The sequence below is a fragment of the Eschscholzia californica genome, unplaced genomic scaffold (assembly GCF_041429995.1).
Source record: "Eschscholzia californica isolate CP2 unplaced genomic scaffold, dmEscCali1.0.p SCAF_2, whole genome shotgun sequence".
In the NCBI taxonomy this organism is placed as follows: Eukaryota; Viridiplantae; Streptophyta; class Magnoliopsida; order Ranunculales; family Papaveraceae; genus Eschscholzia; species Eschscholzia californica.
In genome coordinates, this window is record NW_028238309.1 from 26,153,358 (window position 1) to 26,165,586 (window position 12,229).

At 41.0% G+C, this 12,229-nt stretch overlaps 1 long non-coding RNA gene across 1 annotated transcript; it reads left to right on the plus strand.

Annotated features, from left to right (window-relative positions):
* The first annotated feature begins 3,135 nt into the window (after positions 1-3,135).
* On the plus strand, positions 3,136-4,565 carry LOC147557152 (uncharacterized). Its single transcript, XR_015235217.1, has 3 exons — positions 3,136-3,296; positions 3,942-4,009; positions 4,239-4,565. It is a non-coding gene; the product is annotated as an uncharacterized LOC147557152 (long non-coding RNA).
* The last annotated feature ends 7,664 nt before the right edge of the window (positions 4,566-12,229 follow it).

Below are 12,229 nucleotides of genomic sequence, written 5' to 3' on the forward strand. Positions count from 1 at the left end.
ACCATAATGATAGATTTGAGATCTTTGCTACTACTCCCATAGCTTGAGTCCAACTCCTACTGGTATTATATCGCCTAGATCCGGTGTTGTAGATGCCCCTAGTTTCTGGTAGGAAATGGAGTCAATGTATCAATTATTGCTTTCAGCTGTTCTGTTTCATCTTCAACCTGTTCATCTTCATCCATTAATAGTCTGTCCTTCTCATAGACACAAGAGCTTGGATCTGTATTTTCACTATTATCGTTTAGATCATTGTGTGTTAGGGATTAGTGAACCACCTATTTTAATTGATCAAACCATAAATGATGGTTCAAAATTTTAGGGTTTTAACTTACAGAGATGTTGAAGAGATGGATTTCTCAGATTTTAGGGTTTGGTTTGGAGGGAGGTTGAAGAGGTAAGACGTTTCTGATTTTAGGGATTGTTTTGGGTTTAATGGATAGGTATATAGGAGAGAGATTGAGAAAAGAGGGGTGCCCAAAATTTTTTATTTAGCCTATTTACATTGGGTATAAATGTCAAAATTTTATTTTAGACTTAACATTTTCAGATAGAAAAACAAACATACTAACTTGTAAAACTATTCAGCCAATTCAGATTCAGCCAATTCAGTTAAGCTAATTCAGATTTAGCCAATTCAGATTCAAACACAAAATAAAAAACAAACAGCACCTTAGACTACAACTGAATGATCTGAACCATATTGTTATAGAAGTATTCTATTCACCGGAGTTAAAGAATAACCTCTTGAGTATCGGCCAATTATTTTTTTTCATGGAGGAATGTGCAAAATATATTATCCAAGTAAAGGTTTAATTATTCAAACTCGTATGTCGATTAATCGAATGTTCATACTGTTAGCCAATACACAAGAAAAGGAGGCCTGCTTTCACACAAGTACCCAAGATTTCACTCAACTATGGCATCACAGATATGGGCATTTAGGCTATAAAGGACTCAATGTGTTACAAACAAAGAAGATGGTACGTGGACTGCCTCATCTGTCCAGCAAGAATGTGGTGTGTACTGATTGTTTAAACAGAAAGAAACTCCGGGAAGTCGGGAACCCGTCCCTAAATCAAATAGTAAGAAGAGGTATGCTTTATGTTTCATTGATGATTTCAGGAAAGCATGGGTTTACTTCTTAGTTGAAAAATCTGAAGCTTTAAACTCATTTAAATGTTTTCAAAGTCTTGGTTTAGCCGCATTGAAGCTCATTTTCTTAGTGAGGGCGTTGACATAATTTTTACAGTGCGATGGTTGGTTGTTCATGGACTAGCTGTACCTACCGTTTCTTTTTTGGGGTCAATATCAGCAATGCCGTTCATCCAACAATAAACCTAATCCGAATTGAATTATAGAGCTATGACACAATCAAACACGAACGAACAAACTCTATTCACCAAAAGGAATAGTCAAGGTAAAGAAGTGAGTGTAAGTATTTATGTAGATGATTTGTTGGATACTAGTGATGATAAAGATATGATGAATGGTTTCAAAAAGGGTATGATGGTGGTGTTTCACATGACTGATTTACGGAAAAAGAGATTTTTTTTCTTGGATTGAAGTACTGCAACAACCAGATGGTATCTTTATATGTCAAAGGAGGTATGCGGCTGAAATTTTGAAACATTTTGGAATGTTCGAGAGAAAATCAATGGGTAGCTCAATTGTTCCAGGTTTCAAAATGAGTAGGGCTGATTATGGAGTTTTGGTTGATGGTAACTATTTCAAACAAATGGTGGGAAGTTTGATGTACCTAACAATAACTCGTCTAGACATAATGTTTTCTGTAGTTTAATCAATTGGTATATGGTTAAACCCACAGAATTGCACTTATAAGCGGTGAAGAGAATTTTAAGATACTTAAAGGGCACTTTGAACTGTGGGATTATGTATAAGAAAGGAAGGAAAGAAAAATAACTAATTTCCTTTACTGATAGTGATTATGAAGGTGACACATGTGATCAGAAAAGAACATTTAGTTATGTGTTTCTTCAAAGTTCAGGAGCAGTAATATGGTTGTCTAAAAAATAACCTATAGTTACATTATCTGTTAGGTTTTGTACGTCTCTAATACTACTAACTGGTGTTGTAAGCGGAATCTCAAACATCTATATGTGTAACACTCGATAAGCAGGATCATATGCAAGAACTAAAGATGAACTAGAATCGGGAATAAGAATACCTTATTCGCTATTTTTCCCTCGAACCTTTCCAGTCGCGTGTGAAGATCAAGAACTCCAATTGTAGCTCCTCTACTTGAGACACCGAGTAGGTTAACTTGATCTCCCTTCCTTAATGTTTGTTAGAACTTAATGGAAGATTGAGAAGAAACTTTCTTCTTGAGTAGATAGATAGAGTGGTAGCTTTTCTCTAAAATCCTCTCTCTCCACTAGTTGTCAGAGAGAGAGAGAGAGTGAGAGTGATTTTCTCTATGAAAAAATTCCACACCTTTTTTGTTCTGTAACTGGTCCTTATATAGAAACCCTAATAATAAGAGTCTCACTCAAATTAGGTTTCTATTCGGGCCACATAAAAGATATTACTCAAAACACCCTTTTAGGGTAATTAGTGTAACATCCCATGTTTTTAAGGTTAATTGAAGGACTATTTGATATTTGGGTCAAGTCAAAATAAGGGCTAAACAACAAAAAGGACAAATTAAGGGGATAGTATTGTAGCGCCCAGACCTTCGAGTCGGAGAATCAAATGAGTTGAAGCGTTGAACAAATCTAGTGGTTTATTTTGGATTTGGTTTCGGATACTTAATTCGGTTGACTCGGAAAGGTCATCGGATAGTTTTCGAAAAATTATAAATTTTGATTGGTCAGACGAAAAGATGGGACGTGATTTGGCTATCGTTTTGTATTCAGTAATATTCTTTGTTCTCGGATTGATAAGAGCCGTATACCTTCTTCATGGTTAGTTGTGGGAGGAGAAAGAAGATGATTAAACAAATGGTTATAAAGTGAGTAATGGGATTGAATTAGTTGAGTAGAAAGATGGTGGGAGTTGTTAGTGGGATATATAAAAATCTAGGGACAAACACAATTTAGTTACATGCCACTTTATATGGTGACACTTGGTATTCCAACCCACTATTTGAGTCTATTAATTTGGCCAAACTAGGAAAGGAAAGTGAACTAAAATTAGACAAAAGAGCACTTATCCAAAACGGATTTGAAACATTCCAACCGGAGTTCGATCGAGCAGATAAGTGGTTTTAACTGTTCGATTTTCTTTCTCCGATTTCTTCGTGTTTGATTGTCGGAATTCAACGAAATTTGTTCCAGGTAATTCTATTCGACTTGTTCTACATATTTATTCGTTCGGAATTTTCAATTTAATCCAAATTTGATGGTTTTATTGATGGGTATATCGATAACTGTATAGTTATACTAATTTCATTTGGGATCAAACTTTGGAGCTATTTAGACGATTATTATTCAATTTCTTCGAATGGTTTGTGTTCTGAAACATGTTTAGGAGATTGTAGACTATTTCGGGGTGTCCAAATATAGACGGGGTGCTGCCGAATTATTTTAGTGCTCGAATTTCATATTTGGAATAGTTTGGAAATGAATTGGAATAGAAATAATTATCCGAATTTTGTCATATTTTATACGAATGGACAATTTCAGTTGTAGATTTATATTGTGGGGTTCACTATATGATTTGTCAGTTCATAAAGACTCTAAAACGAAAAGTAGAGTTTATGGGAAGTTGGTTGGTTGGTTTGGATGCGTTTCGGGTATTCAGTGGTCATGGCTATGAAGTTAGAGATTAATTTGGTTATTCGAAGTCTTCTAGCGTTACGAATTGTTTTTATGTTTTAAGTTTTCATCGTTTTCTCTTGATTATTGTCTTTACTGGACGAAGGTTCTTAACATAAGAACCTAATGTTTCTATTCGGTTTTGGTTATTCTTCCTTATCCCAGAGTATGCGAATGAGGAGGAATTTAGGTCGTCTGGTAGGCGGGAGGTCTTTGGTGATGCAAGAACTGAGGTAGGAGTTCTGAATCCTTTATCCAGCATGATTTTATAGATAATGAATATGCTAGATTCTATAGTTATATATGCGTCATTATAACTAGAGTTTAGGTAGCATGAAACTCGCTTTATGTGATGAACTGAAATATGCTTGAAACGTTTTGATGCGATATGAGAAATATTTTCGAATTGATTTTACGATGATTGTGAAATACTGGGGATTTTCTTGTATGTACCCAACTGAGGATTATGTGAACCTACGGGCACGTAGCCATTGAGGTTAGGATGACATGTGGACACGGGTGTGACCCGTGTGACACCGGTGAGGTGGGCGACACTAGTCATGAGACCCGTGGGACTAGAGTGCTTCACTTGCTAGCTATTCGTGCTCGTGCCTCCAGTTCGAGGCTCAGGGGGGTACACCTGACCGCTCACCTGGGAGGTGACATTGATTGGGAATCCCTCTGCTTTCTGTGTGATATGGCTATTGGTCGTTCCACTTCCGTGTTTGATAAGATAATGAATTAAATATGAATATTGGTTCTGATAAATGAATGAAACTGATTTTGAAAGATCTCATTAGATGCATGACACGGTACCGAGGAGAATGTGGTTCAGGTCCTTCCATGGTGCCTAAATGGGCTGGTACTATCTAACGCACTCTGGGCTCTCCTGGGGAACTCTCCTCTTATTGGGAGCGCACCATGGCTGGGCAGCAAATCACTGCTATTGCTTGCTAGATTAAGGAAAACGGTTTTGTATATAGTATATATGGTAACTGGTTTGATAACTCGTTTTGTCATGATGTTTAGAACTTATTAAATGAACTTTTGAAAACGTGATGGGTTTTGAATTGGTCTTCTACCAGAATAACTCGTGTCGGTGAGTATTCTTACCCCCTACCAGTTATCAGTATGCAGGTGCTTTGTCGTGGCCTCGAGGCGGAGTTGTATTCCAGTCGGTGGTCTTGTCTAACGAGGCTAGTGGCGTTACGTCGTTTTCTTCGGTTGTCGTTTACTGGCTTTCCATTATTTTAAAGTTATGTAGTTATTGCAGAACTGAACTCGAATATGTATATATATAACACTTAGAGTTGTTTATAAGTTGTATCGATGTGTAAGAGGCTTTTGTAGTTCTTTTTGTGGTTCCGGTTTCAACCCAAAACTGAGTTGGGTTTGTTTAGCTTCCGCTCCATAGTTTATTTTTGATGTATGCGAATGTATGGTTTGCATGACAGGTTTACAGGTGCGACCGGTTCGATTTACAGAGGAGACTCTGTCGGATTTTTGGTCTCGTCTGTGAGTTGTCGGGGCGTGATCGTGTCTATTTTAGGACACAGGGCGTCACAATTAGGGTTTCCCCTTCAGTGTGGTCGCCCATAATAGCCCACTATGGGCTTGGCCTGGCCGACCCATTCACCTTGGTCGGCCATCACATGGTCGTAGGGGTGGAATCGGGCGGTTTGCATGACAGGTTTATAGGTGCGACCGATTCGATTTGCAGCGGAGACTCTGTCGGATTTTTGGTCTCGTCTGTGAGCTGCCGGGGCGTGGTCGTGTCTATTTTGGGAAACGGGCCGTCACAATTAGGGTTTCCCCTTCAGTGTGGTCGCCTATAATAGCCCACTATGGGCTTGGCCTGGCCGACCCATTCACCTTGGTTACCCATCACATGGTCGTAGGGGTGGGAATCGAGCGGGTTCAAGCTCTTTCTTTCGCGGGCACGGGCGGATCGGGCTCGAAGGTGTAATGTCCGATCGGGCTATCGGGCCGGACAAATATGAGTATCTTTGTGCCCGCAGCTCGATTTTGCCCGGAAGCCCGATCGGGTTCTAACGGGCTCGGGCAGACGGGTCACGGGCTATTTGAATAAAAAAATAGATAAGTTGAAATTCCTATATCTTTTCTTTTTAATTAATAACCCCCTTAGTTATAGAACATAAACATGATTCTGATGTATATGAGCATTTGGATAAACGATAAATCGATCACGAACGTAAGTCCAACCCATACTATACAAAATCAAAGCTTGATGCTTGAGTGAAAAAATAAAAACAAGCAAACCAAATCAATCACCAAACCTTAAATTAATTAAAACAGGAACGTATATCAAAAACCATCAACCATCAAAAGCTTGAAGGATCTCAAACATAAATAAATCCTAATAAACATAAATCTATCATATACTCGGTTACTCCCTTAGGGTCTGGTATGAAAGAGAGCAAAGAGAGAAAGATAACAGATCTAATATAAAGAGACACACACGGACTAGATCTACGCTTTAAATCTTTATATATGAGTTTTATAGAACAAATCGGATAGAAAGAGGCAGAAAGAAAACAAAAAAAAAAAAATACATACAAATGAAGATTAAAAGAAAGATTAAGAAAAAATCTAGAACAGATCTGTAAATCTCTAAACATGACTTTGTCTCTTGAGAACTTTTTTTCTTCATCTAAGAACTTCTTCTTTGACTTTGTCTCTTGAGAGTTTTTTTTTTCTTCATAGATCTGACTTCATTAATACTCTTCTTCTAGAGAAAGCAAAGGGGGGAATTTCTAATGAATCATGGAGGGAATGGAAGATTACTAACCATGAAGGGAATGGTGGAGGACTGTAGAGTTGTTGTCTAAGGCTCTAAGCCATACTCTGACCGAGATGAAGGTGGAGGATGGTGGAAGATGGTGGAAGATGGTGGAGGAGGCAGTAGGGTTATGTTTAAAGAGTGAGATGAGGGTTTGGTTATATTTATAAGCAAGATATTTTGATCCAACCACTGGTGATGCTCAGTCGTTGGATCATATAAATATGGCTGATGGGTTTAGGGATAATCAGATTGTTATCGGGCGGGCAGCTATATTAAGTAAACCGGTGGGCAGGTATCTTGTATATTCGGGCGAGCGGGTAGGTTAAGTAAACGGGTGAGCGGGTATCGGGCGTCTAACGGGCGGGCGGGATGGGTCGAGACTCGGGTAGGAGGCCTTACCCGAGTACCGCCCACGCATGCCCGATATTTTGGGCCGGGTACGCCCGAGCCAGGTTCTACTCGGGCGTCGGGTCGTCTCGGATTGGTCGGTTGGGGTCGGGTTTTCGAACCGTTTTCCAGGCCTTACATGGCCGGCCCTTTGAGCCTTCCTCTAGGCACCCCTTTCAAGTCCGTTTTCTTTATCTTTGTTCCGTATCGTCATTCGAACCTGCTGATGTCAAAAAATGGCCTTCCGTTATATCAACATGGAAAAGGGAGGTGATGCATGACAACCTCCGTTATGATGGTATATTCTGTTATTTGAGGTAAGATTCCTGCGCCTGTTCCTACTTCCAGCTTTGGTGCTTCGTCTCCTTGCTCTTTGCTCCAACTCCTGATTCTCGTCCTCCAACTCCTGATCCTCGTCCTCCAAGCTCCTGTTCGTCGGTTCCCAAAGGATGGGGGGGGGGGGAACCCGAAAAGGGTTCGAAAACCGCTCCGATGCTCAAGACACTCGGAGTTAACTGTGATCTTCTAGGGTTTAAAGCTCTTGTCCTATGAAGGATGATGTATGGGCCTTTTTATAGGGTTAAGAGGCGGCGACGATTGCCGTGGACCGAAGTTTTCCCTTTATGTTTATCTCGGATCTAGGATAGCTAAAAGTTCTTCAGTTCAAGGGTCTTTGATAGATATCCTGCCGATGCGATAGATCTTCTGGGACAAGTTTCCTACCTTAGACGCGTGAAGTCCAAACTTTCTTAAACACTTCAAGATCCGTAACCGACTGAAATCTCTGTAGATATTTTGGGATTAAGTCGGTAGGTTGTTAGTACGCTTCCGCCTTCCCAGTTCTTGGCGTAAGACCCCAGAGCTGATTAGTACATGTCGAGGGCGTCACATGGCTGGTTTCCTCTAGCCGACCTCCCAGATAGGGGAATGTGTGGTGGATCGCCGAGGGTTCAGCTGTCCTGTACGTTAAGCCGGGTTGACCCAGTGAACTTCAGGTCTGATCTTGACTCTTCAGACGTTACTGAACGTCTAGACATTTTATGTATCATCATGAGTCCCGCCACTCCTTAGTCGAAAGTAATGTGACTGAGGAGTAGAAGTAACTCATGTTTTTTGGGGGTTTACCTGGAGCAAAGCTGTTGCGTAAAGCTGGGTCTGTCTTTTGGTTTTTTCTAGAGTTACGCATTCCTGAGCTGATTTGTATCGAGCTATTTGGAGTGCTAACTGCATTGGGGAATTCTTCTTTAAAACTGGTTTCGCTAGAACTGATTCAGGCGATATTTGTTGAGCTGATGGACACGTGGTTTATTCTTCCGTGACAAGTCTCGATTTCCGCCTGAGCAATTGATTTCCTTTCCATGCGTGATTCTGTGACGTCACAGATTTGATCCTCTGACCGCGTGTTTTCCGGCGTTAATCCTATGGGTATCTTAACATGGGCAGTTCTGTCTCTATGCGTGGACACATGGTGTTCGATGAGTGGAAAGACTAGCTTGTTTTCTCGAATCCCGCTAATATCTTCTCCGACTTGATCAGTTTCGAGCCGTGAGTACCTCCTAGCCATTATGACTTCGGATGTTCCCGAGGTGCTTCCACTTCCTTGCCTTAATGACCTCCGTCTGTTGAGAGAGCCTTTTGACTTTCTTCTTCCACTATAAATAGCTTATTTTGGCTCTTTGTCCCAATACTCAGAAACCTTTTCTTCACTAATATTTTCCGATATTTCTTCTTAGATCCTGTTTCCATTAGAGACCCGAGATGAGGCCTCTGTTTGAATTCAGGCTTGTTACCTGTTTGATGGGTGTTTCTCCATAATGACCGTGGTAAAAGGTGGACTTCTCCATAATGGCCATGGTAACTCTATGTGCCATATTGGGAAGTTCCACATAGGTGTGTGTGGTTACCAGTGCCGCCTCCAACTTGGGTGCAGAGAAGGTGACGGTACCTGGTGGAAAGATGGTTATTTATTCCTTGGTTGTCTTCTTGCTTTTGCAGTCCTTTGGAAGGCGGTTCTCGATGATCTCTCAACTCCTCTTCAACCGAATTACGCGACTGTTCTTATAGTCCTTCACGTTCTTTGGTTTTTTCTTGCCTCGTCTCTTCTTTTTGTAGGTCTTATATCCATCTTTTTTTTTGCAACTTCTTCTGTAATAGACCCGAAGGACCACAGCCATCTCGGTGTCCTTATCTATAATTTCTTCTGTAATGGACCTCTTTTACGAATTAATAAGAGGTTACCTTTTCGCATTCCTGATCTTACGTTATTTTCTTATTCTCCCATGTTTATATTTGTTGACCTTCTACTTTCCATTCGTTTCTATTTACTGCGACTCTTCGGCAGTTGTGTCCATTCATGATTGCCCTTTTTGTTCTATAAATACGCTTGAAAGCGTAACATGATCAATTTGTACTTTGTTATGGCTCTCTTAGTGGTCAGTGGGACTCTTCCCCGTGAAAGATATATGTCATTGGAGTCTGAAGCTATATCCTTCCGAAAGCATGTCCTTCGACCAAGATGGCGATGCGTACGATTTAGCTCATAGGATAATGATGACTTTATTGGAAGATCAATCAATCCGGTCAAATTAGGAGTCGTAATGCTTAGCTAGAAGCCGCTTACGATTGTCGGATCACTTCAGTTATCCGCGGCTAACATAGACTGGATCCTACAACAGGTTACACATAAGAATGGTAACTTGAACAGTGAGAATTGACGGGAACTAGTATATAGATGGATATGATCCAGTCTAAGAGATAGAAAGAATCGGGCTCGAAAGTGAAGTCCGAAAAAGGCAAAAACCCACTTTTTGGGCCAACAAGGGACTCCCTTAAAGGGAGAGCCCTAGCCGGCCATGTGTGGGGTGTGGGCCGGCCAAAACAAGCCCATTAAGGGCTGTTGTGGCCGGCCACATTAAGGGAACCCTAATTAGGATTTAGTCCTAATTAGGGAATCCTAGTTAGCTTTAAACTCTAATTTATGCTTATATTTTCTGAAGGGACTTTTAGGATTCCTTATTTTAGTAGAACTCTACTAAGGTAATGCCTATATAAGGATCAGTTATGAGTTCAGGGAAGGTGTGGAAATTTCTCAGAAGAAAATCACTCTCTTCAGACAACTATTGGAGAGAGAGGATTTTAGAGAAAAAGTTGTCGTTCTATCTATCAATTCTAGAAGAAGCAGTTCTTCATCTCAACCTTCAAGAAGGTCCTACCTGACTGAAAGAAGGGAGTTTGAGTTATACAATTCGGTGTCTCAAGTAGAGGAGCTACACTTGAAGCTCTTTATCTTCTGAATATTGGTCGGAATTTAGTTCGTGGGAAAGAGATTAAAGGTATTCTTCTTCCTTCTAGTTCATAGTTAGTTCATGTACAGATTCTGGATAACTTAGTGTTAAACATTAGATGTTTGAGATTCCGCTACCAACACTAGTTAGATATGTATTAGATAGATGCAATTCCCAACATCCGGTGGTGATGTAAGGGTAGCTTTCTACATGTCTCTCCATGATGATGATTCTTCTATTAAGCACCTATGCATGGAAGTGGTTGGCGAGGGTTTTGTCGATGTCCTTCATCCCTGAAACTTGCTTGACGAAGACAACCTTTCTACGTTGCTCGTGGGTAGACCACTTCACCCCCTGGTTTACTTGCTGACCGGCACTACAAGCACTTCTCAACCTGCTCTCTTTTCAGCCGTCGGTTTTCTTCTTCGTCATCATGAAGGTGGTTGTCTTTTTGCTGTGATCGTCAAGGCTTCAGTAGACATCTATGACCCTCCAGCTGCTCCTTCTTCTTCTGAAGTGTAGTTAGAATATTTTTTTTTGTTTTTGTTCTTCTTTTCCGCTTTCTTCTGCACATATAAAACTTACGAAACAGACATATGTTATGGTTAGCCCTATGCTTACTAATGCTATTCTCTTTACTTACTACGCATGCTCCGAATGATCACCCCTGAAAGAACAATAACAATTTAGACCTATTCTATCATGACCTAGTCTTACTAATTCCCTCTGCAAAATAAAGCCCAAATTAGCCCTGTATAAATGCTTTGGAAAAATTCCAGAGTCTGGGTTATGCCCCTGGTCGTGGCTTTCGCTACCAAGGCTATCTTTGGAGCCCCTGGTCGTTGCCTTAACTACCAAGGGTGTTTTCGTTGGCTTGAGCGCAACTAGTTTAGTCACGACTTCTCATTGGGCCCCAGGTCGCCGCCTTAGCTATCAGGGCTATCTGTAGAACCCTTGGTCGTTGCCTTAGCTACCGGGGTTGTTTTCGTTGGCTTGAGCGAAACTAGTTTAGCTAGGACTTTTCCTTAGGACCCCCGGTCGTTTCCTTGGCTACCTGGGCTTTTTTTTTAGGGCCTCTGGTCGTTGCGTTCAGGGTCGGCCCAACCATTTGTGAGGCCCAAAGCCAAGTAAAAGATGGGGGCCCTTTTTGTATATGTAAAAAATGAAACTAATTAATGTTGTTACAATTTTTGTACTTCATAGAGATGCCTTTGGATTTCAATTTTCTTTATTAAGTTTGAAGTTGGTTCTAATAAGGATTTTATGTTATTTAGTTGATTATTCTTTTTTGATGAGTAAATATTTGTGGAGAATACCTTGGTTCTCGCTGGGAAAACTGCATTCAGGGTCGGCCCCACCATTTGTGAGGCCCAAAGCCAAGTAAAAGATGGGGCCCCTTTTTGTATATGTAAAAAATGAAACTAATTAATGTTGCTTTAGATGGAGTTTGAACCTTTGACCGTCACGTTACAAACTAAGCGCCTGCCCACTGAGCTATAATAGGAGCCTTGTTTAAATTTTAGTTGTAGAGCTATTTATTCAAGATAGTGCCTATAAATCTCTAGAGTCGAGGCCCTCAGGCCGGTTGGGGCCCAAAGAAGCCGCTTTGGGCCTAGGCCGCCCCTGGTTGCGTTTGCTATCAGAGTTATCTTTAGAACCCTTAGTCACTGCCTTGGCTACCAGGGCTATCTTTAGAACCCCTGGTCGTTGCCTTAGCTACCAAGGCTATCTTTAGAACCCCTAGTCGTTGTCTTAGCTACCAAGGATGTTTTTGTTGGCTTAAGCGCAACTAGTTTAGCTTGGATTTCTCCTTAGGCCCCTGGTCATCGCTCTCGCTACCGCGGTTGTAGGTTAACTAGGACTGCTCCTTGGGACCCCCGTGAAGGAGTTGAAGGAGATGTCCTTCGACCAAGATGGCAATGCGAGCAATATTTCGGCTAGGACAATTGATGAAGAAGATCATCAAGTCCGATTGATTT